The following is a 23,678-nucleotide window of genomic DNA, read 5'->3' as shown; positions in this document are numbered from 1 at the left end:
GTAAACGTTTTGAAGCCGGTTTTGTGAATGATGCGCTATCAGCCTAATATAAAAAGGAAGTGTAAAAATGACAAGCACACTATTACCTTAGCATGCGGCTCGAAAGAACACTACCACGCAAACAATGAGACCCCAAATTTTGAGTGATTCAGGCCGAGGTGTATGAGGAAGCTTGAGGAAGCAAGGAGAAACGCGCTGCGATGAGAGTTCGCATTCTGTTTTACACGCGCGCTTCACTAACACCAATACAAATACCGTGCTTTGACGAGCCGTCTGTGAATGTGTGTGTGTCTTCTTTTCGCGAGCTCAACTTGGATCTGCTCGTCACATCGTGTTGTCTCGCTTACACTACAGCATCGAACCATCGCTCCGTATGTCCCCCCCCCCTCCTACGCGTACAACACCACCAGTACAGCGCGACGCTTTGACGGAGATGGTTGTGCGCGTTTTGTTCTAAGTTCCGCGCGGAGTGTTTGTGCGTTGATGCGCATTTCGTTATAAGTCTCGTGCGCCGGTGTGTTTTGATTAAGTGTGAAGTGAACAGTGTTTACAGACGCACATGCAGTGCGTGCATCAACAGATTATCGACAAGTTTCCCGCAGACGGTCCCGTCGACGGTACTTTGCAGCATGACGCCATTCGTGAGTATAAAGGATTCTAAATGTGTTGTGAAAGTGTACTTTATGTTTCAATAAAGTGTTTAATGAAATGAAAAATGACCGTGTTTGTGTTTGTTTTTAGAATAAGTGCGTATTTGCGATCATGTCTATGCATGAAAGAAAACGAGAAACGAAAGAAACAACTATCTTTACATGTGTTCGTAGCATGGCTCGAAAGAACACAAACACATTGAGAACTGCAGAGCGCACCGTGCGTTACGGGTGGGGAGGGGGAGGGCTCGCGCGAGGGTGTAACTCATTCGTCGAAGAGACACTGCCACGCAAACAATGAGACCCCAAATTTTGAGTGATTCAGGCCGAGGGGTATGAGGAAGCTTGAGGAAGCACGGAGAAGCGCGCTGCGATGAGAGTTCGCATTCTGTTTTACACGCGCGCTTCACTAACACCAATACAAATACCGTGCTTTGACGAGCCGTCTGTGAATGTGTGTGTGTCTTCTTTCAGCGAGCTCAACTTGGAGCTGCTCGTCACATCGTGTTGTCTCGCTTACACTACAGCATCGAACCATCGCTCCGTATGTCCCCCCCTCCTACGCGTACAAAACCACCAGTACAGCGCGACGCTTTGACGGAGATGGTTGTGCGCGTTTCGTTCTAAGTCCCGCGCGCAGTGTTTGTGCGTTGATGCGCATTTCGTTGAATGTCTCGTGCGCCGGTGTGTTTTGGTGAAGTGTGCAGTGAATAAACAGTGTGCACAGACGCACATGCAGTGCGTGGATCCACAGGTAAGAATTTGCTGAACAAGGCCAACGCAGATTGTCGACAAGTTTCAGCAGCCTGGCTCGACCCGGTATGACGTCATTCGTGAGTATGAAGGATTCTAAATGTGTACATTAGTGTGTACTTTATGTTTCAATAAAGTGTTTAATATAATAAAAAGGGACCGTGTTTGTGTTTAGTTTTAGAATAAGTGCATGAAAGAAAGCGAAAAACAAGAAGCATTTGATGTGTTGGTAGCATGGCGCGAAAGAACACAAACACATTGAGAACTGCAGAGCGCACCGTGCGTTACGGGTGGGGAGGGGGAGGGCTCGCGCGAGGGTGTAACTCATTCGTCGAAGGGGCACTGTATTTCGACAGCGTAACTCAAATCACTCAAAAAATACACTCATTTTGCTGGACGGGGAGGGCTCGTGCGAGGGTGTAACTCATTCGTCCAAGAGACACTGTATTTCGACAGCGTCACTCAAATCACTCAAAAAATACACTCATTTTGCCGGACGGGGTGTATTTCGACAGCGTCACTCAAATCACTCACAAAATACACTCATTTTGCCGGACGGGTAACTGCTAACGGCCACGCAAACAATGAGACCCCAAATTTTGAGTGATTCAGGCCGAGCCCGTCCGGCAAAATGAGTGTATTTTTTGAGTGATTTGAGTGACGCTGTCGAAATACAGTGTCTCTTGGACGAATGAGTTACACCCTCGCACGAGCCCTCCCCGTCCAGCAAAATGAGTGTATTTTTTGAGTGATTTGAGTTACGCTGTCGAAATACAGTGCCCCTTCGACGAATGAGTTACACCCTCGCGCGAGCCCTCCCCCTCCCCACCCGTAACGCACGGTGCGCTCTGCAGTTCTCAATGTGTTTGTGTTCTTTCGCGCCATGCTACCAACACATCAAATGCTTCTTGTTTTTCGCTTTCTTTCATGCACTTATTCTAAAACTAAACACAAACACGGTCCCTTTTTATTATATTAAACACTTTATTGAAACATAAAGTACACACTAATGTACACATTTAGAATCCTTCATACTCACGAATGACGTCATACCGGGTCGAGCCAGGCTGCTGAAACTTGTCGACAATCTGCGTTGGCCTTGTTCAGCAAATTCTTACCTGTGGATCCACGCACTGCATGTGCGTCTGTGCACACTGTTTATTCACTGCACACTTCACCAAAACACACCGGCGCACGAGACATTCAACGAAATGCGCATCAACGCACAAACACTGCGCGCGGGACTTAGAACGAAACGCGCACAACCATCTCCGTCAAAGCGTCGCGCTGTACTGGTGGTTTTGTACGCGTAGGAGGGGGGGACATACGGAGCGATGGTTCGATGCTGTAGTGTAAGCGAGACAACACGATGTGACGAGCAGATCCAAGTTGAGCTCGCGAAAAGAAGACACACACACATTCACAGACGGCTCGTCAAAGCACGGTATTTGTATTGGTGTTAGTGAAGCGCGCGTGTAAAACAGAATGCGAACTCTCATCGCAGCGCGTTTCTCCTTGCTTCCTCAAGCTTCCTCATACACCTCGGCCTGAATCACTCAAAATTTGGGGTCTCATTTTTGCGTGGCGGAGAAGCGCGCTGCGATGAGAGTTCGCATTCTGCCCGCATGGCAAAGAGTAACTCATTTTAATGCCTCTCGCTACCCCTGACCCTACCCGCTTGGCAAAATGTCCCGCGACATGCATGCCCCGTCCGGCAAAATGAGTGTATTTTTTGAGTGATTTGAGTGACGCTGTCGAAATACAGTGTCTCTTGGACGAATGAGTTACACCCTCGCACGAGCCCTCCCCGTCCAGCAAAATGAGTGTATTTTTTGAGTGATTTGAGTTACGCTGTCGAAATACAGTGCCCCTTCGACGAATGAGTTACACCCTCGCGCGAGCCCTCCCCCTCCCCACCCGTAACGCACGGTGCGCTCTGCAGTTCTCAATGTGTTTGTGTTCTTTCGAGCCATGCTACGAACACATGTAAAGATAGTTGTTTCTTTCGTTTTTCGTTTTCTTTCATGCACTTATTCTAAAACTAAACACAAACACGGTCATTTTTATTACATTAAACACTTTATTGAAACATAAAGTACACACTAAAGTACACATTTAGAATCCAATGACGTCATACCGGGTCGAGCCAGGCTGCGGGAAACTTGTCGACAATCTGCGTTGACTCTGTTCAGTAAATTCTTACCTGTGGATCCACGCACTGCATGTGCGTCTGTGCACACTGTTTATTCACTGCACACTTCACCAAAACACACCGGCGCACGAGACTTTGAACGAAATGCGCATCAACGCACAAACACTGCGCGCGGGACTTAGAACGAAACGCGCACAACCATCTCCGGCAAAGCGTCGCGCTGTACTGGTGGTTTTGTACGCGTAGGAGGGGGACATACGGAGCGATGGTTCGATGCTGTAGTGTAAGCGAGACAACACGATGTGACGAGCAGCTCCAAGTTGAGCTCGCTGAAAGAAGACACACACATTCACAGACGGCTCGTCAAAGCACGGTATTTGTATTGGTGTTAGTGAAGCGCGCGTGTAAAACAGAATGCGAACTCTCATCGCAGCGCGTTTCTCCTTGCTTCCTCAAGCTTCCTCATACCCCTCGGCCTGCATCACTCAAAATTTGGGGTCTCATTGTTTGCGTGGAGGTGTATGAGGAAGCTTGAGGAAGCAAGGAGAAACGCGCTGCGATGAGAGTTCGCATTCTGTTTTACACGCGCGCTTCACTAACACCAATACAAATACCGTGCTTTGACGAGCCGTCTGTGAATGTTTGTGTGTCTTTTTTCAGCGAGCTCAACAACTTCGAGCTGCTCGTCACATCGTGTTGTCTCGCTTACACTACAGCATCGAACCATCGCTCCGTATGTCCCCCCCTCCTACGCGTACAAAACCACCAGTACAGCGCGACGCTTTGCCGGAGATGGTTGTGCGCGTTTTGTTCTAAGTCCCGCGCGCAGTGTCTGTGCGTTGGTGCGCATTTCGTCAAAGTCTCGTGCGCTGGTGTGGGGAATCTGACGTCTGACGTCTAACTGCTCGGTCGCATATCGCTGTGCTCCGCGTTTTTCCAAAAATATTTAAGTGTATTTTCTAACGTACCCAGTTAATACTCGTTCAATTGACTACCAAACTGCTTCCTGTTACTGTTGCGCGTTAGTGTGTTATTTCATTGACCCACGACTGTGTATTAACGTTTTTAATCCGGGTTAAAAACCGGGTGGTGTGATCAAAACCGCGCATAATTTCGCGATGGCGGCTATCTGTTTCGCGTGTGCTGTGCCACTGGATGCTGCCGACTGTATCGTCGGCTGTGCGTACTGTGAGGCTGCTTTTCACCGCGGTTGTTGCAGGCTGCCTTCCGAGCTGATTGATGCGGTCCTGACTCACATCGATCTGCACTGGAGCTGCACTGGGTGCATCAATATCCTGAAAAATCCGCGCTGCCGATCAGTCAAAGAGATCGGGGCTCAGGTCGGTTTTCAAGCTGCTCTCACCTCAACTGTTGCGGCTGTGGGGAAGCTTATTGAACCGATTATCGCCGAGGTGCGCAGCGGATTTACTCTACTGCAAAATGCACCCATACCTCAGCTTTGCAATACCGATCCTCAGCCCGTTGCGGGTAAAAAGCGGCGGCGTATCATCGAGGATTCTATGTCCCCTGATGTCAACAAAAACGTAAACATTCGTCAAAATAACATGTTTGCAGCGTCATCGCCAAGCGCGTACACTAACACTACAGTCGGCATCCCACCCCCGTCTACGCTACCGGAAGAACTCATGGGAACCGATTCGCTATCGTCACCGCTTCGAGCAGCGTTTCCCCAGCCGGCCACAGACAGAATATGGATCCGACTATCTCGCTTGTCCACTGCCGTCACCGTGGAGCAAGTGGTCGCTTCTGTGAAACGCCGTTTAGCCACCGATGACGTCCTAGCATACTGCTTGCTGAGGAAACTAAAAAACTAAGCTGGCTTTCTTTCAAAGTGAGAGTACCGGCCGCCCTTCGTGACGCAGCACTCGCCCCATCGTCCTGGCCTGTCGGTATTGGTGTACGTGAATTTGTACAATCCCGTCAACGAGAGCATGGACACTCATCGTCACCAATCACCATCAAACACCGTTCTCTCACACGCACACCTGTTGTCATCGATCGCCATTCGATGCCTCGCACACCAACATCCACTGTCTATCACTCACCGGCACACGCATCAACTTCACAGGCTCAAACACTAACATCACCACAATTGGGAGAAAAAACGCTGAATGACACCACTCATGGTCCTAATTCAACACTCATTGACGGCCCGCTTTTAACTCGCTGCACTTCCAACACCAACTTACAACAGACCACACTTTACCGTTTCTTTCACGAATAGACGAACCTCTGTTAAGTCTGCACAAACACCTACCTGTTTTGTTCCTGCTGCTAATGCGCTTCGCACTGCCCGTTCCACTGCCTCTGTTTACTATCAAAACGTGCGGGGACTGCGCACGAAGGTCGATGAGTTTCGCCTGTCGGTGTTGGAATCCAATTTCGATGTAATAGTGCTTACGGAAACCTGGCTCGATCCTAGTCTACCTTCGGCTTTGCTGTTTGACGATAGCTTCCGAGTCTACCGATGCGATCGTAGTGTTGACAACAGTACATGTTCCCGCGGTGGAGGTGTGTTGATTGCGTGCTCTCAGTCTCTGACGTCACGGGAACACACAACGGTGCATCCATCGCTTGAGCGAGTGTGCGTTGTAATACAACTAGGCAATTCCCGACTATTCATCATTGCTGCATACCTCCCGCCTAGACTTGCCGCAAATGCTGCCATGCTCCGTGAAATCGAAAACTGCATTCGCTCATTATGCTCAACTATGCATCCCGGAGACGGTTTACTCCTGTTAGGAGACTTCAACCAACCTCTCGTCTCCTGGTCAGCCGCTCAGCATGATCCGGATTTGCCATTTCTGCATTATGAGCCACGTACGCGATCGGCTCTCTCCGCTCTGTTTATGGACGAGATGCATCATAGCGGACTTTTCCAGATCAATGGTCATCTTAACACCAGCGGACGCGTCTTAGACCTGGTGTTTGCAAATAATGCTGTTGCTTCTGTTTGCCTTCCGCTTGAACTTTGCCTCACCCCGCTGTTAGCAATTCACAATTGACAGCACCCTGCGCTTGAGTTGGCCATCCCGCTACCACGAGAGGAATCAGCCGTTCCTGCGCTAACATCACGCCTTGACTACGCGAGGACGGACTTTAACAGGCTCCTGCCGATGATCGCCTCGTTCGCGAATGTCTTCGATTGTTCCCGTTACGCCACTCTTGACCTCGCTGTGAAAGATTTTGAGCGGTTCATGTTGCAAGCCCTGAATGAATGCACGCCGGTGAAACGACCTAAACGAGGCCCCCCTTGGGGTGACAGAACGCTGCGCAGGCTCAAAACGGCTAAAGCTGCCGCGTATCGCGATTATTTGTTGCGTAGGTGTCCCGCTGCATTGCGCAACTATAATACTGCGCACTCTCTCTATCGGCGCTATAACAGGTTCCGCTACCTGGGGCACGTACGGCGTACGGTTTTGCGCTGCCGCGGCAATTCACGTGTACTGTGGAACTTCGCAAACAATCGTCGGAAATCCTCTGATTTTCCTAGCTCCGTCAGTTTCAACGGGCGCAACGGCAACAATCCGTCTGCAGTATGTGATATTTTTGCCTCGCGCTTTGCCGCCACCTTCCTTCCAGCTGTAACTGATGAGAGGCAGATTGCCGACGCATTATCAAACGTACCGGTGGATGCTATGGCCCCAAACTTGCCGATCATCGATGATTATTCAGTCTCGAAAGCGATTGACAGGCTGAAATCTTCGTTTATTCCAGGGCCTGACGGGATCCCGGCTTCCACGCTTAAGCGTTGTGGCACCACCATCGCGCCTATCCTGGCCTCGATTTTTCGCGACTCGCTGCGTTCGGGCATCTATCCTGCCTGCTGGAAAACTTCGTGGCTTGTTCCAGTGCACAAAAAGGGGGACAAATCAAATGCATGTAATTACCGTGGCATTCCGTCGCTTTGTGCCTGCGCTAAGGTCTTCGAGCTCCTGGTGTACGAACCTCTCCTCGCAGCTGCCTCGAACTACATTAGCGCAGCTCAACATGGATTTGTCCCTCAGCGTTCAACCACCACCAACCTGGTTGAGTTCGTTAGCCTCTGCCACAGGACCATCGATGCCGGCTCGCAGATCGACGCAGTCTACACGGACATCAAGGCTGCCTTCGATAGCGTTCCGCACGCCTTGCTGCTCGCGAAGCTCGAAACGCTTGGTCTGCCTGTGCAGCTGCTGGCCTGGATGCGCACATACTGCGTGAAGATGGGACCCCATACGTCGCGCCGTATCGATGCTTCTTCGGGGGGTGCCGCAGGGGAGTAACCTTGGACCGCTGCTGTTTGTCATTTTCCTGAATGACGTAACACGGTTGCTCCCTTCTGACGGCCACCTACTGTATGCAGACGACGCGAAGCTGTTCCTGCCTATCCGTGACCGGTCAGACCAACTCCGCCTTCAAGCCACTCTAAGTGCCTTCCAGTCATGGTGCTCTTTGAATGGTCTTGAATTGTGCGTCGAGAAGTGTGTTGTCGTTACGTTTGCGAGAAAGCGGTGCCCCTTAGTGTATGACTATGCGTTAAATGGATCTACCATTGGTCGCAAAAGCTGTGTCACGGATCTAGGAGTGCTCCTTGACGAAAAGTTGAGCTTCCACGACCAGCTAGAGCACGTTGTCACTAAGGGTAACCAATTGATCGGCTTACTAAAACAAATAGCACGAGACATCACTGACCCGATTTGCATCAAGACGCTATACTGTGCTTTGGTGCGACCAGTGTTAGAATACGCTTCTGTAGTATGGTGGCCTACAGCTGCTCGTCCCCTAGCTCGTTTAGAGTCGATCCAGCGCAAATTCACGCGGTTCGCTTTGCGCTCCTGGAGTGTCCAACTTGACTATGAGGGGCGCTGTGCGTTGCTTGGCATCGAGACGCTGAAGCAGCGGAACTGCAACGCTCAGAGGCTGTTTGTCGCGGGACTTCTTGACAATCGGATCGACTCGCCCGCGCTTCTTTCGAGGCTCAACATGTATGTCCTTTTTCTGCTGTTTTCGCACCTACGGGGCTGTGTGCGGGTTGTGTGTTTTAAGTGTTTTTGGACAAGGGTTTTTCTGCTGACTTACAATTCCTGGCGTAAGGTTATTTATGTGGTTTGGGTTGTGTTAATTTCTTGAGTGGCTTTTTTTGTGTGTTGTGTGGTGTTGACAATTTGTGTTTATTAAGTGTGATGAGAATTGCGTGTGAATTGATTATAGACAGTATAGCATGTGCATGTGCATGCTACACCTCCCCCCTTTAATAGAATAACGTAATGAATTACAATGATTGAAGTTATTCTCCTGTGTACTTAATTAATCTATTTTTGTGTACTGTAGAGATTTTCTTTGTTGTATTATTTTGTATTACGCAATTAGGCCCTTGGTCACTTACTACTGTGAAAGGTCCAATGTAGACTGGATCTAATTTTTTCCTATTTTCATTTTCCAAATATACCTGATCTCCTAAGTTTATAATAAGTGGTACTGTATCTTTATTTAAGATTTGTTGTCTTTTAATTTTTGCTTTTATCAAATTTTCTCTGGCAATTTCGTTTGATTTTTGGAGTTTATATTTCATTTCGAAATAATATTGGTCAATATTATAAACTGGTTCAATTTTTGTTTTAAATATATCTTGTGGTAAATTCGTTTTTCTACCAAATACTAATTCGTATGGTGTGTAGTTTGTGTCTGAGTGTTCTGTTGTATTGTAAACAAATTCGTAAAATTTTGTCCAATCGTCCCAGTCATCATGATGTTCGTTTGTATAGCTTCTTAGGTATTCGTTTAGACATCTATGATTTCTCTCTAATGATCCTATTGTCTGTGGGTGGTAAGCTGTGCTAAAAGTTTGTTTGATTTTTAAAATTTCTGAGATTTTGTGTAATATTTCATTGTTATATTCTAGTCCTTGATCTGATTTTAATTCTATAAATGTTCCGAATGTAAGGATGAAGTTTTCTACCAATGCCTTGGCTATAGTGTTTGCTTCTTTGTTATGGATAGGTATTACTACGATATATTTCGTTAAGTCACATTGTATGGTTATTGCATACCTGTTGTTTTTGTTAGTTTTTGTTAGAGGTCCTACTGTGTCGATTGAAATTATGTTAAATGGTTTTGTCGGTGTTGTAGTTACAACTGTTTTTTCTTTAGTATGTCTAGTCGTCTTATTAACTATGCATGCTTTACAATTTCGTACGTATTTCTTGATATCATCTTTCATATTTTTCCATTTATATTTTTCCCTTATTTTCTGGTACAGTCTGTACTGGCCTATATGTCCTCCCGAAGGGGTCATATGATAATCTGAAATTATTCTCAGCCTATCTTTTTCTGTTGTTATCCATCTAGTTGGAGTAAACAGGATTATTTCAAACTTGGTAATGGCTCTGTTGGCTATTTCCTTAATAGTTTGTTGGGAATATTCTTCGAATAAATGATCTTCTTCTGACCATGCTAGCTTATTTCTTCCATATTGTTTCGCGATTTTGCACATTTCTAGAAGAGCAAACTCTAATGCTTGACTTCCATTTACATCATTTCTCAAAAGAAATTTTCCTAGTGCTTTACTGTATGAATGGTTGTATATTATGAATTCAACGTTGTTCTTAATTCTCTGCGTACCTATTTTTAGTACCTTTCTCACTTCTAAAGGTCTATCTGTTTTCCACATCGCGGGGTGATCAGTCCCTGTTGTTGCGATTGGTTCGTCTTTGTTTATATCAGTTTTCTCGTTATTTTTCTTAACCATGGCTCTTGTATTAACCATTAAAATCGTTTTGGATTTTGGTATTGATGCTTTTAGGTCATCTGAGTTAAGGATTACTCTTGATAGTGCGTCTGCTGCAACATTAGCTTTACCTGCTAAATATTCTATTTCAAAGTCAAATTCTTCTAAATCTAGCCTCATTCTAGTAAGCTTAGAAGTAGGATTTTTCATACCAAATAAGTAAGCTAGTGGTCTATGATCTGTTCTAACTATAAATTTTTGTCCATATACATAAGGTTTAAAATAATTAATTGCCCAATGTATAGCTGTAAGCTCTTTCTCGATAATTGGCTTATTCTTTTCCCCTGGTGTAAAACTTTTACTCGCAAATGCGACTGGCAAATCGTTTCCATCTGTTATTTGTGATAACACTGCACCACATGCCATATCCGATGCGTCTGTCGTAATTATGAATTGCTTTTTAAAATCTGGATATTGTAAAATTGTGGGTGAGAGTAAGCTTTGTTTCAATGTATCAAAAGCTGCTTGACATTCTGAAGTCCATGCAAACTTAACATTTTTCTTAATCAAATTATTAATTGGTTTAGCTATCTTAGCAAAATTCTGTACAAATTTACGATAATAATTACAAAATGCGACAAAACGTCTTGCTTCATCAGCATTAGTAGGAATCGGGAAGTTTTTAATTGTGTCAAACTTCGCGTCGTCTGGATAAATTCCTTTATCTGTTATTTTATGACCTAAGTACGTTACTTCTGTTTTGAAGAAACAACATTTTTCTGCATTTAGTTTAAGGTTATATTTTCTTAGCCTATCAAAAACTTTACCTAAATTACTGATATGATGCCGTGCACTGCATCCAGTAACTATAATATCATCTATATATACAAATGCTAGCTCTGGTGTTAAACCAGCCATAGCGATAGCCATCATTCTTTGGAAGCTGTTTGGGCTAATGTTGAGTCCAAATGGCATTCTTGTAAACTGATAGTGACCTGTAGGCGTGGAAAAAGCTGTATATTTTCTGGAATTTTTATCAAGCTTGATTTGATGAAACCCTGACATCAAATCCAATGTGCTGAAATATTTGGCTCTTCCTAACTGATCTAGTATCGTGTCTATGCGGGGTAAAGGGAATTTGTCTGGTAAAATTTTCTTGTTTAACTGCCGAAAATCCACTACTAAACGCCATTTCTTCTTGCCTTCAACTGATTTCTTTGGTACTAATAGTATCGGTGAATTATATGACGAAACAGAATGTTCAATAATGTTATTTTTCAACATCTTTTCTACCTGCGATTGCATTTCCTCACTTTGTGAATGTATTTGTTTATAATTTGGTATATAAGAAGGAATATTATCTTTTAATGAAATTTCCTGGGTATAAAAATTGTTAGTAGAGACCGGTTCATCTTCTAAACAAAATATATCCGAGAATTTTGTGATAAGGTTTTCTAACTCTTCTCTTGCTATTTGTGGAATATTTTCTATATGGATTTTGTTATGAATTTTCTGAATTCGTTCCTTAGATGTGTCAAGTTTCTTCTGTAATTGCTCATACTCTCTTAATGGTTCAACTTCTGGTGTATAAGATTTTATGTTAAAAGAAACATCTTTATCCGTGGTATTAATGAATTTGATATACTGATTACGTTTTGAGACTATTGTGTTTCCGCAAAATACCCCTGGTTGGATTTCTTGTGATAAGATGATTGAATCTTCTGTCAAGTTTGGTATACTTATTTTTCGTACTACTTCACTTCGTTTTGGTAAAATATAATTTCCGTTTACATTGTCTTCTATTGGGTGTGAAATCAATCCGTTATCAGATGAGAAGTATATCATCCAATTAACATAATCAACAATACATCTGTGCTTTATAAAGTCTTTTCCTAATAGTCCGTCGGAAAAAATGGATTCTACATCTTCTATTATATGAAATTCGTGCATAATGGAATAATCGCCAAAGTGAATTGTTGTCATAGCAGTTCCTAAAGTCTCTGATTCATGATCACTAGAGCTTATCAAGGTTAATTTTTTGATGTATTGATTTTACAACCTGGTTTTAATTTACTAGCTTTAAGTACGGATACGGTTGCTCCGGTATCTATGATGAGTGTGCTATAGATTTCCTTTGTAATTTCTATTTTTACTTTAACAAAATTATCTGCATCAGGATTTATGGTTAGTATTGGGTATTTTCCGATGCTTGAGGTTGCCCTAAAAAATTATTCTGTTCTTCGGCTGTTACTGTGTTATGAATAGGCGCTCGATTATTTTGCAAATTGCTATTATTTCTCTGATTGGATTGTACGTACTGATTTCTGTTGGAATTATTTTGTCGATTTGCGTGCTGATTTCTAGTGTTGTTAAAGTTGTTATTTCTGTAGTTATTATTGTTTCGGTTATTGTTATGTCCATATCTTGCGGGTGGGAACCTGGGTGGGTTTTGTGTCTGATACCTATTATTATTACTATTTGAGAATCTATTGTAATTGTTCCTTCCCTGGTAGTTGTTACCATACCCTCTATTGTTCCTAGTAGCGTTTGAATATAAAATTTTTGTCTGTTCATTCTTTCCCTTTTTCGTTCTGTCTTCTAGTTCCAATTTTACTGCTTGTTCTATTGCTTCATGCAGGGTTTCGAATTTGCTTGATCTCATTATTATTTTGGTTTCGCCATCCTTAAGTCCATAACTCAATGCGCTAATTCCAGACTTAGTTGCTTTTTTCCTGGCTACTTCTGGTGTTATTTCTTCCGCTATGTATGCTTTTTCAAGTTGCTGCGTTAGTTTTTCTATAATGCTTCCGAAATCTTCTATTGTTCCTGTCTGTTTCGTATTATCCATTTTGGATACTACTATTTCTGGTGTTACCTTTATGCTGCATCTGTCTTGTAGTTTGTTAACTATATCTTCTATTGAGTTTGGGGCTTCTCCTACAACAATTCGCGCTTTACCTGTCAGACGTCCTAATACTAGCTCTATTATTGTTTCCCTATTCTCCGGCTTCACTATTTTCTTTAATACATTTAAATTTGACACCACACCTTTTAAATCTTTCTCATTACCATCATACTTTGATATGAGAGAAGTGGTGATTTTAATTAGTTCTATAATGTCAGCCATTTTGTCAGATTTAGTTTCTATTTTTTCTAACAGCTTTTGCTTATTTATGCAGCTTCGTCCGTAAAAATTGCATGTGTACGGTACCTTTTTAAATACATTTGTTGTTGTTGCTGCTCACGGTGCTACGTTGTTCCCGGTGCTCGGTGAACTGCTGTCCCTTGGCCCAGGGATCTCTTCTTTCACCTGTCGGTCCGACAGTGAGCAACCGTCCATTCTTGCCTTATTCTTCTCGTCTTCCGCGTTGGGAACGGCTGTTCCAAACCATACCGCTCACAGTGTTCATTGTGTCACAGTGTTTTTACACGTTGAGGTAGGTTCTCATACGCGCATAATTGTTTTTCATAATCGCGGTCAATAGCTGCATTGGTGAACTTACGGTACTTTCCCACAGCCTTTACCTATTTTTGTGGGTCAAATAGCATATCACCTTTTTCGTATATCATTCATTCACTGTTCTCGATTCAATGTTTACGTTGCTACTTTGGTAGCGTAAGCACTTTTAAAGCGTGTTTTTGCGCTTGGTTACGAAGGTGTTTGTAACAAGTTTTCGCTATTTTAACAATGCACAGGGTGATTAGCAGCCCTAAAATAATGTTTAGTTTTAAATCCTGAGTCAGATGATATTCTGTATGAATATTCTGAGTTTGAACTATTGTGAGATCATGGTCTCCTTTTATATTTGTTTCAGGTTTTGCAGCCTTGCCTCCCATTTTGAAAATGATTGGTTTTCACTCGTAGTTCACTATTGTTGGTAATTGATCACTTTCCAAGTCATTTCAGAAGCACTTGCGATTTTTATAAAACGTTTCCACTTTGCACTTTTTGTCCGTGTTTGAGGTTTCATTCGTCACTTTTTTTTTTGCACATCCGAAGATTACAGTTTAAAAGTCACGGTCGCCATGTAATGTGTTTGATGACTGTTACGGTTGCCATGTGGTATGTTTTGAACTCGCGTTGGTCAGGGTGGCCTTCGTCATCGTTTGCCGAATTAAGTAGAACTGAAGTGGATACTGTTTCGAAGCGGACGTTCGACACTTGATCGTCCAGGCGATCATAGAAACCTTTAGGAGGTTTCCCTTACTGGAAACGTTGGAGTTTAGAGGCCTTACCTTGGGCAGGGGGACATATCTAAACTCTTTAAATGAGAACTCGATAGATGTAGGATGGGCATAATCCGATCCTGACAGTCCGAATGAATCTGCCCTGCCATGATCGGAGTTGGTTTTATTTATACTCTCTATTTTGTGTCAATTATGCTGAATGTCAAGTTTTGAGTTTACATATGGTTGTGCTTATTATGTAAGGTCAGTTCTGGGTTCTGACGCTTACGCGGTGTTTTGTTTCCTACGCTTACGGTTCTGTTTGTACACACGAGGTACGGTGTCTCCGTTGGTTGCTATTATGCAATGTTATTGTTTTTACGCTTTACGCACTTGAAACGTTTTTGTGCTGGGTAATGTTTTTCTGCTGTTTTCGCACCTACGGGGCTGTGTGCGGGTTGTGTGTTTTAAGTGTTTTTGGACAAGGGTTTTTCTGCTGACTTACAATTCCTGGCGTAAGGTTATTTATGTGGTTTGGGTTGTGTTAATTTCTTGAGTGGCTTTTTTTGTGTGTTGTGTGGTGTTGACAATTTGTGTTTATTAAGTGTGATGAGAATTGCGTGTGAATTGATTATAGACAGTATAGCATGTGCATGTGCATGTGCTTTGAATGGTCTTGAATTGTGCGTCGAGAAGTGTGTTGTCGTTACGTTTGCGAGAAAGCGGTGCCCCTTAGTGTATGACTATGCGTTAAATGGATCTACCATTGGTCGCAAAAGCTGTGTCACGGATCTAGGAGTGCTCCTTGACGAAAAGTTGAGCTTCCACGACCAGCTAGAGCACGTTGTCACTAAGGGTAACCAATTGATCGGCTTACTAAAACAAATAGCACGAGACATCACTGACCCGATTTGCATCAAGACGCTATACTGTGCTTTGGTGCGACCAGTGTTAGAATACGCTTCTGTAGTATGGTGGCCTACAGCTGCTCGTCCCCTAGCTCGTTTAGAGTCGATCCAGCGCAAATTCACGCGGTTCGCTTTGCGCTCCTGGAGTGTCCAACTTGACTATGAGGGGCGCTGTGCGTTGCTTGGCATCGAGACGCTGAAGCAGCGGAACTGCAACGCTCAGAGGCTGTTTGTCGCGGGACTTCTTGACAATCGGATCGACTCGCCCGCGCTTCTTTCGAGGCTCAACATGTATGTCCCGCCGAGATCGCTCCGAGCTAGATTGCTACTTGACGTGGAGGAACGCCGCACTCGCTTTGGCTCCTCTGATCCGTTTATTCGTATGTGCCGTGAATTTAATGTTATTTGTGATCGTCATCAACCGGACATGTCGCGCACCGCATTGTTAAATAATATTCGTGTCGTGCGACCTTTTACACGTTAATTATGTTACTTAAGACTAAGCGAGACAAATGAATGACCGAAATGTGACTATGTTATAATGAATGAATGTAAATGAATTCGCTTCAAGTGGGCCACTTGCGGTCCGTTGAATTTTAATTAATAAATAACAAATAACAAATAACAAATGTTTCTGCTACTATGGGATGGGTCCGTTGGCTCGAATCCACGGTAATTTAAATCGTTTTGGCTATCGAGACATTCTTGATACTCATTTGCTATCGCATGCTAGGAAAAACCTTCCTCGGTCTTGGATTTTTATGCAAGACAACGATTCTAAGCATACTTCCGGGACTGTTCAAACTTGGCTTGCTGACAACAATGTCAAAACAATGAAGTGGCCTGCCCTTAGCCCGGATCTCAATCCCATTGAGAACCTCTGGGCAATATTCAAGAAGAGGCTGGGTAAAAACATACCGGAAGATCTGGATCACCTCTTCGATCACATGCAAAAGGTGTGGAGAAAAATTCCACCGGAAACGATCCAGAAGCTGGTGATGTCGATGCGTCAACGCATGCTCGATGTCATCGTGGGCGACGGCAATAAGATCAAGAATTGAGCTTATTGTATTTTTGCAAAGGGATCACTGCTAGCGAGGGCGGTGGTCCTGCTAATTACAACAAAAACCTAACCCAAAAAAAAATAATAATAACAAATCTATCCGAAACGACATACTAGTGACACAAACACACACACACCAATACACACTCAAACATACCCACACACATTAAAACATACAAGAAAACACACACACACACATGCACACGCACACAAACACAAACAAATACAAACCACACATAAACCTGTTCAAACGGGTGCATGGTGCGTTGAAAAAAAAGGCCCTATCTTTTTGTCCGATACTGTACGTACACTTATGTACTGTTTATCCTCGGAAAGGATACACTAACACCCTAAAATGTATGGGCTTCTGGGGGTATAATAGGGACCGAACTTTAAATAAACAAACCATTCTGGTTTTGCAACTCTAAAAAACCTCGACTTTTTTAATTTTGCATATTCGGATCACGAAAGAAATCTCTCATCCCTCTTCACCCCTTTCTGCGGCATAGGCTCGTCAAATTACTTGAGAGAGCAACTAGCGGGAAGGTTAATCATTGATGTCGAACGGTTGAGAAGATCGCGGTTACCCGAGCGGGTTTGATTTACAAGGCCGCATCCTTCGCGTGGCCCACAGATCCGTTCGCCGTAGTAACATTTGGTGGCTCCAGAGAGGAATCTTCCTCACATTTGTTTGGTAGAGAGACTTGCCCGTTGTATGAAAGCTTCCGCAAATTCTCCGTAGAGAATTTGCTTCGCTCTTAGAAGAACCTATCCTCGCTCCAGAGGAAGCACTAACACTAGGAGGAAGACAGTATCGCTTCCGATAGGATTGCTTCCGCTCTCCACCTACGCTTCTGCACTCACGCATACGGCTCCACTAACACGTGCACAGCTCCAGCGAGCTGCCTAGGCGATAGCTTGAGAACACTAAGAGAGAGCTCCAAGGGAGAGCCCTTGCGCACCGTTAAACCAGTGCGACATCGCACACCCACACCACCGATAAAGAATCTGAGCACTATACACGCACACGAATCGGTTTACGCACGATTAGCTACGTCATGACTCCCAAGAGAAACTTTACCCCGTTCGTTGAAAACGACAATGGTAGCTGCCGCTTATGCAGTCGGAATGATGATCCCAATATGGTACAATGCGACGAATGCGATCGCTGGTTCCATATGGCACGTGCCTAACTGAGCCGGTTGCCTAAAGCGGACGAACCATTCTTGAGCATTAAATGCACAAAAGACTATGCTAAGATTAAGGCTCCAGCGCCGACTGGCTCAGGCCAAGACACGACCATCGCTGCCTTAATTGAAGCGCTTAAAGGTAGCAGCTTAGACACTAACACATATCTGAAACGCTTGACTTTTGATCAGCTACCTGATGTCAATGGCAAGGCCAAAGAATGATTGAAATTCAAGAGCGCGTATGAGGAAACGACTAAGCAGGCTAAATATACAAATGTTGAAAACATGAACCGGCTTCAGCACGCCCTTAAGGGAGAGGCGTATAAATGCGTGCACCGTTTATTTCTCGAGCCAGATAACGTGGCGAAAATAATTACGAAGCTCGAAGAGCAATTCGGCAGAACAGAACTCGTGTACGACGAGCTGCTTAAAGACGTGCAAAACATACGTGTTGAAAATCAGCACAAAATACCTAATTTGTCCGACGCGATTCAGGACATGATCACTAACATAATACGCAACACGCTTGTTACCTTGGCCACCTGGCAGTCAGTTACCACCTTATGAAACGCGACTTCTGCTCCTTGGACTCCAACCGCTCCACATCCGACGCCGTACCGCACAACAACTATTTGTGGCTGGTTTACTGCAAAGTAACATAGACTGTCCTTCCCTACTCCAGCAGTTAAACTTTTACGCGCCGGCTGTTCAGCTTCGCTCTCGTCCGTTACTTGCCCTGAACCGTAGTCGAACTGGATATGGATCTAGAGACCCCCTCAACTCCATGATTAGGGTGTTGAACGAAGTTCGTCATTTGTTTGATTTTGGAACCTCAGTGCAATCCTTTAAAAACTGCCTCAGAAGCGAATTATTAAGATGATCTTACTACTTATTTTAATCTAATATTAGACTTAAGAACATTCACACGGATCCATTGTTATCCATTGAACGAGTAATAAACAAATTAAACAAATAAAGACAATAAATATGCCTATGTATTTACAAGACCATCGCCTCGTAAATAAGTTGGCTTGTAATATGCCTACTGATAGGGTCTTAAAGTGGATCGAATATAAATCCACCATCAAACCGGGTGTTCTTCCTTCGCTGGATAATGGTGGTAAATGCTCATCATGAGTTCAAGCTCCTTATGGATTGTGTCCCCACCCCCCTCCCCTCTATCCTCATTTATGATACGTGAGACTGACTATCCTGCTACGAGTTACAGACACCCTAGCCCATCAGTGGCACAGCCAGGCGCCTCCAGGGTCGCAACGCCTAAACCGAAAAAGAAGGCAGGAAGAATATGTAAGGCTTCATTTTACTTATTTTTTGTTGATGCCTAAGAATCTTATAAAGATGCAATATCTGTATAATTAACTAATATTTCCCACACCAGCCAACAAGGATAGCAGTGGTACAAACCTTCCGATCGTTGTACCCGGCACAAAACTACCAACTACTTTGAATAGAGCCATGGAGAGTGCCATCCCAAATAGCATTGGAGCGTTACGTTTCGCGATTTTTGTATGGAGGCGTTACTGCTCGCTACCTGCTCATAACACTGCTCGATAGCAGTCCTTAGTGAGCAGGTAGCGTGTAACATTCTATGTAAGCTCAATGAAAGCTCAAAGCTCAAGCGTTACTTAGCGAGTGCTCGAACCACAGTATAACGCTGAGGGTTCTGTATTCGGATGTAAACAAAAACACACACACTTTTTTTAAATTTCGATGCACATTGTCCAGTACAACGATAAAATGTATTTTATTTAACTATTATTCAATACTTACATGCCCCAATATATGGTTTTACACGTTTATATACGATTTCAACCATCACTTTGGATGGTATCAACTGATGCCGACGGCGTTGTTGTCTCTGCGTCAGGCACATGTATTGTTGCCGCTTCTAATGCTCGGGTCGTTTTTTCGTTAGCAGTAGCACAACGATTAAACGCACTAATTGTACCACTTGCAAAGCGATACAAATAAAGTAAAACACATAATACACCGTACAACACACTTCTTAACAACACTTGCACATAAAAACCACTTGTCGATGCGGTGATCCAATGTCCTGTTTGCAGTGGAAAAATAACAATGAAAGATTAGAATGCTTTCAAATATGACATTCTTTTATAATACTTTCCTTTCCATGCTATTTTGTGGTGTATGGCAACGTTGGTTTGCTTGAAGATACACAACGACCGGTGTGTTGGTCCAGTTGAGAATGTGCCGATCACGATCACAGCCGGCTTTACTGATTGTTGTAGAAACTGTAACAAAGATCAATATCATTAAATCTGCATTATTATTACAATTCATTGTGATTTCATGAAAAATAAAGTGAAAAAGTAAAGTAAAAGTGAAAAAGTAAAACATTTCATCTTACCGGCGTCGTATTTCGTCGGCATACACACACACAGCTGCTCGATCATACTCGGACGAATGTTGCCAAATTTCGGGATGAAATGATGTTTTTCCTGTGGAATAATGTGTTCAAACATTAAAAGATAGTTTATTTACTGAAATATGCACAGAACACTTACCTTTTCTCGAGTTTTCACATAAAATTTTACGATTATTCTGCACACAATCTTTACGGGCGGTTGTCCGTGTTTGTTTACGTTTCTGACTTGACAGATATGCGAGCTGTCATGTGACGAAGTGAAATACATTCAAGCCTCGCCAATTGCAAGTCTGCTTTTTCAATTGAATACAAAACATCCGAGTTGTTCACATAAATATGAGAAAAAGTCAGTTTATCCACATTGTATAAAATAACAAACATGACAAAATACGCAGACATTAGTCGTGTTACAAAATGTCTTCCTAATAAACAAAATCTATTTTTTTGTAGACATATGATATAAATCCAATTAGCGAGTTCTAATTGTATCATATATATTGATATTTTCAAAGCGGTTTAAGTTAAAACAAACATCAGTGTTTTTTAAATAATCAGAAAGATAATAATAAACTTAATAATGATTAAAATGTATTTTATTACATTTATGTACAACGATAACCTAACTAGTAAGCATGTTCATGCACGTGTGTAATAATTTGATAATTTTTTGTGATCCCTATATGAATGTTGTAAAGTAAAACAGACAATTTACTCTGTTCCTTTTTCAATTCTTCAAGATAAGGTTTTTTTTAATAGAAACATGTAGGTTTATTTAAAAAAAACATATATAAATACATATATATAAACACACATACATATATAAATATAAATATATAAATATATATATATATATATATATATATATATATATATATATATATATATATATATATATATATATATATATATATATATATATATATATATTTATATATATATATATATATATATATATATATATATATATATATATATATATATATATATATATATATATATATATATATATATATATATATACATATATATATATTCATATGGTATGGTGCATATACTTATATATACATTTATTCATATGGTATATACTATTTTAATATATATAATATACTATATGTAAGTTGTTAATATAATTATTTTTATATCATTATACCGATGGCGGAAACCTTTAATTTTTTCATAAAATTTTAGTACAAGTTTTTGTTAATTTTGTTTTTAAATATGTGATCTGAATCGTTATGAAATAGCCATCACTCATTTTTTCCAAATTCAGTTAGACCATCTCGCTTTGCTTTGAATTCTAAGTCAGAATGTATGGGGTGCGCGGTACGGGTAAGAAGAACATAGGGGCGGGGGTACAAATAAACGCATCACAACACCAAAGTCTGGGTGAGACGGTGATGGTGTGAAACGCTTCTTGCTTCAATCTCTTGCGGTAACAGCGTTAAAGACAACAACAACAACAGAGAATAACGCATCGCGTAGAAACAAACACACCGTTCGTGGGTATGTCAGGGGGGGAAACAACGGGAAAAGCTCAATTCTCTCTCAGCGATGCCGCTTGGGATTGCACAAAAGTAGCCGAACAGCATTTTGGCCAATTTTGGCAACATTACACAGAATGCCACATATTAAACCTATGACGGTGGCAATATTTTGTGGAACAAAGAAGCCAGATTCACTGGAGGATTACCTTCGTCCGTTAGTACACGATTTCAATCATATCATTGACAATGGAGTACTTGCAGGCTCTTGTCTCACTTTGCTGAAGATTGAAGTATATGCAATTCTGGCTGATTCTCCAGCACGTTCTTAAAGGTAACAACAAAAATGGAGCTTGTTTCAATTTTTTTTAACACTTTATTCCAAGGTGTGGTGTCACACGTAGGGCATCACGACTACTTGAAATGCACGGCAATTGGATACTATCTTCCATCATCAAGAACAACCTGCTTTCCACCCCAACTGAATGGAATTGGTTTCCCGATTTCAGAGGAGTGGGTCGGAAATCTATTACTGGCTGAATTAACAGAACAGTATCGCCCAATGATCATGGCCCTTGAAAACTCCGGTATTGTCATCACTGGGGACATCATTAAAACGAAACTTCTACAAGAGGTACCTCCCAAATCAGTTGAACCTGCTTTTGCGGCAAAGACGAAGCATGTTAATGCTGGTAAGCAAACTAAAAGATCGAATACAGCTAAGGGGCCGAAATGTCAAAAATGTTCGAAATTTGGCCATATAGCGAAGGAGTGCTACAGCACGAAGGGAAATGTTTCGTTCTTTGTAGTGCTTTCTACGTGTGGATCTAAGGAATACGAAACATGGTATTTCGATTCCGGAGCAAGTGTCCACATGACGAACAATACTAAGAAGTGGTAACAAAAATCTGGAGCAAGTAATAAACCGGCTGTCCGAGTAAGACAATTTAACTGCTCCACAAACAATGAAATTTATTTTTGACATCGACATCCTTCTTCTTCTTCTTCTTTGGCTCAACAACCGTTGTCGGTCAAGGCCTGCCTGTACCACTTGTGGGCTTGGCTTTCAGTGACTAATTGATTTCCCCCCATAGCAGGATAGTCAATCCTACGTATGGCGGCACGGTCTATTTGGGGATTGAACCCATGACGGGCATGTTGTTAAGTCGTACGAGTTGACGACTGTACTACGAGACCGGCAAGACATCGACATCCACGATATTAAAATTACAGTTCTCATGAATAATTATGTACTGCAGAAAGGAAATAAAGATGGTTGGTTTCTTTCCACAGAACAAGAAGTTATTCAATATTGCTCGGCAGCGAAGGTATCTTCTACTGTGCGTATTACCGTATTAAAAAAGTTGATAGGCAGAATGAAAGAAGCCTTCATCTTACCGCTTTCTTCAACATATCTGTTCACATTTGAATGTAACGTGAATAAAATTGAAACAACCATAGTCGAGCTTACTCCATCACAAGTGTTTTGTAAACTTGTGGCCGTACCATCAAATGAAGATGGAGACACTTTTTTCACATTCTTCCCGACGTAGACAGCAATTGAACAACGGTAAGTTTTCTTTATTACAAAAATATGCGGGAAAATATTAATTTCATATTTCTCTACATTACGGGTTATTAAATAAAAAATAACAATTGTTTTCTTCATTACGGGTTTTTACAGCACTTCAATTATTAAACTTCAATAAAACGGCCTTGCCGTTCTTGAATAAAGCAAATGATAAATTCAATTTTAAATCAGTCCTTATGAATTCATTACAACTAGTGTTTTTATTGTCAAGCTACTTTTGCTTTCTTCTATTTTATTTTCGAAGTTTTGACATAAGGAGCAGACATTTTTACACCCATTAATGTATTGCGTTTGGCATTTCATTTTTTTTTCACTTTGTAATTTGGCAAAAAGTTAATCTCTTGTTCTTCAAAATTCTTGGTTTTCGGAAAACTCTTATAATTACATAATTTGCTAAGAGCATTTTTTTTTTCTTTTTGAACCCCCAACCACCCAAAATACATTCACCAAACACATTTCGACTGTCAGCTGTTTTTCGCATAGTAATATATCTTTTAAGATAATCACGGAAATGTTAATAGACTCCTAAAAACCATCGAACTCTTCAAGAAAATTCTCGTAGTTGAGTGGATTGACATGAAAC

The 23,678-nt window shown here is 42.3% G+C and overlaps 1 pseudogene; it reads left to right on the top strand.

Annotated features, from left to right (window-relative positions):
• The first annotated feature begins 4,634 nt into the window (after positions 1-4,634).
• LOC120893654 lies at positions 4,635-5,800 on the top strand (annotated as a pseudogene).
• The last annotated feature ends 17,878 nt before the right edge of the window (positions 5,801-23,678 follow it).

Source organism: Anopheles arabiensis, chromosome 2, assembly GCF_016920715.1.
Source record: "Anopheles arabiensis isolate DONGOLA chromosome 2, AaraD3, whole genome shotgun sequence".
Lineage (NCBI taxonomy): Eukaryota > Metazoa > Arthropoda > Insecta > Diptera > Culicidae > Anopheles > Anopheles arabiensis.
This window is presented reverse-complemented; position numbering and strand designations above follow the sequence as displayed.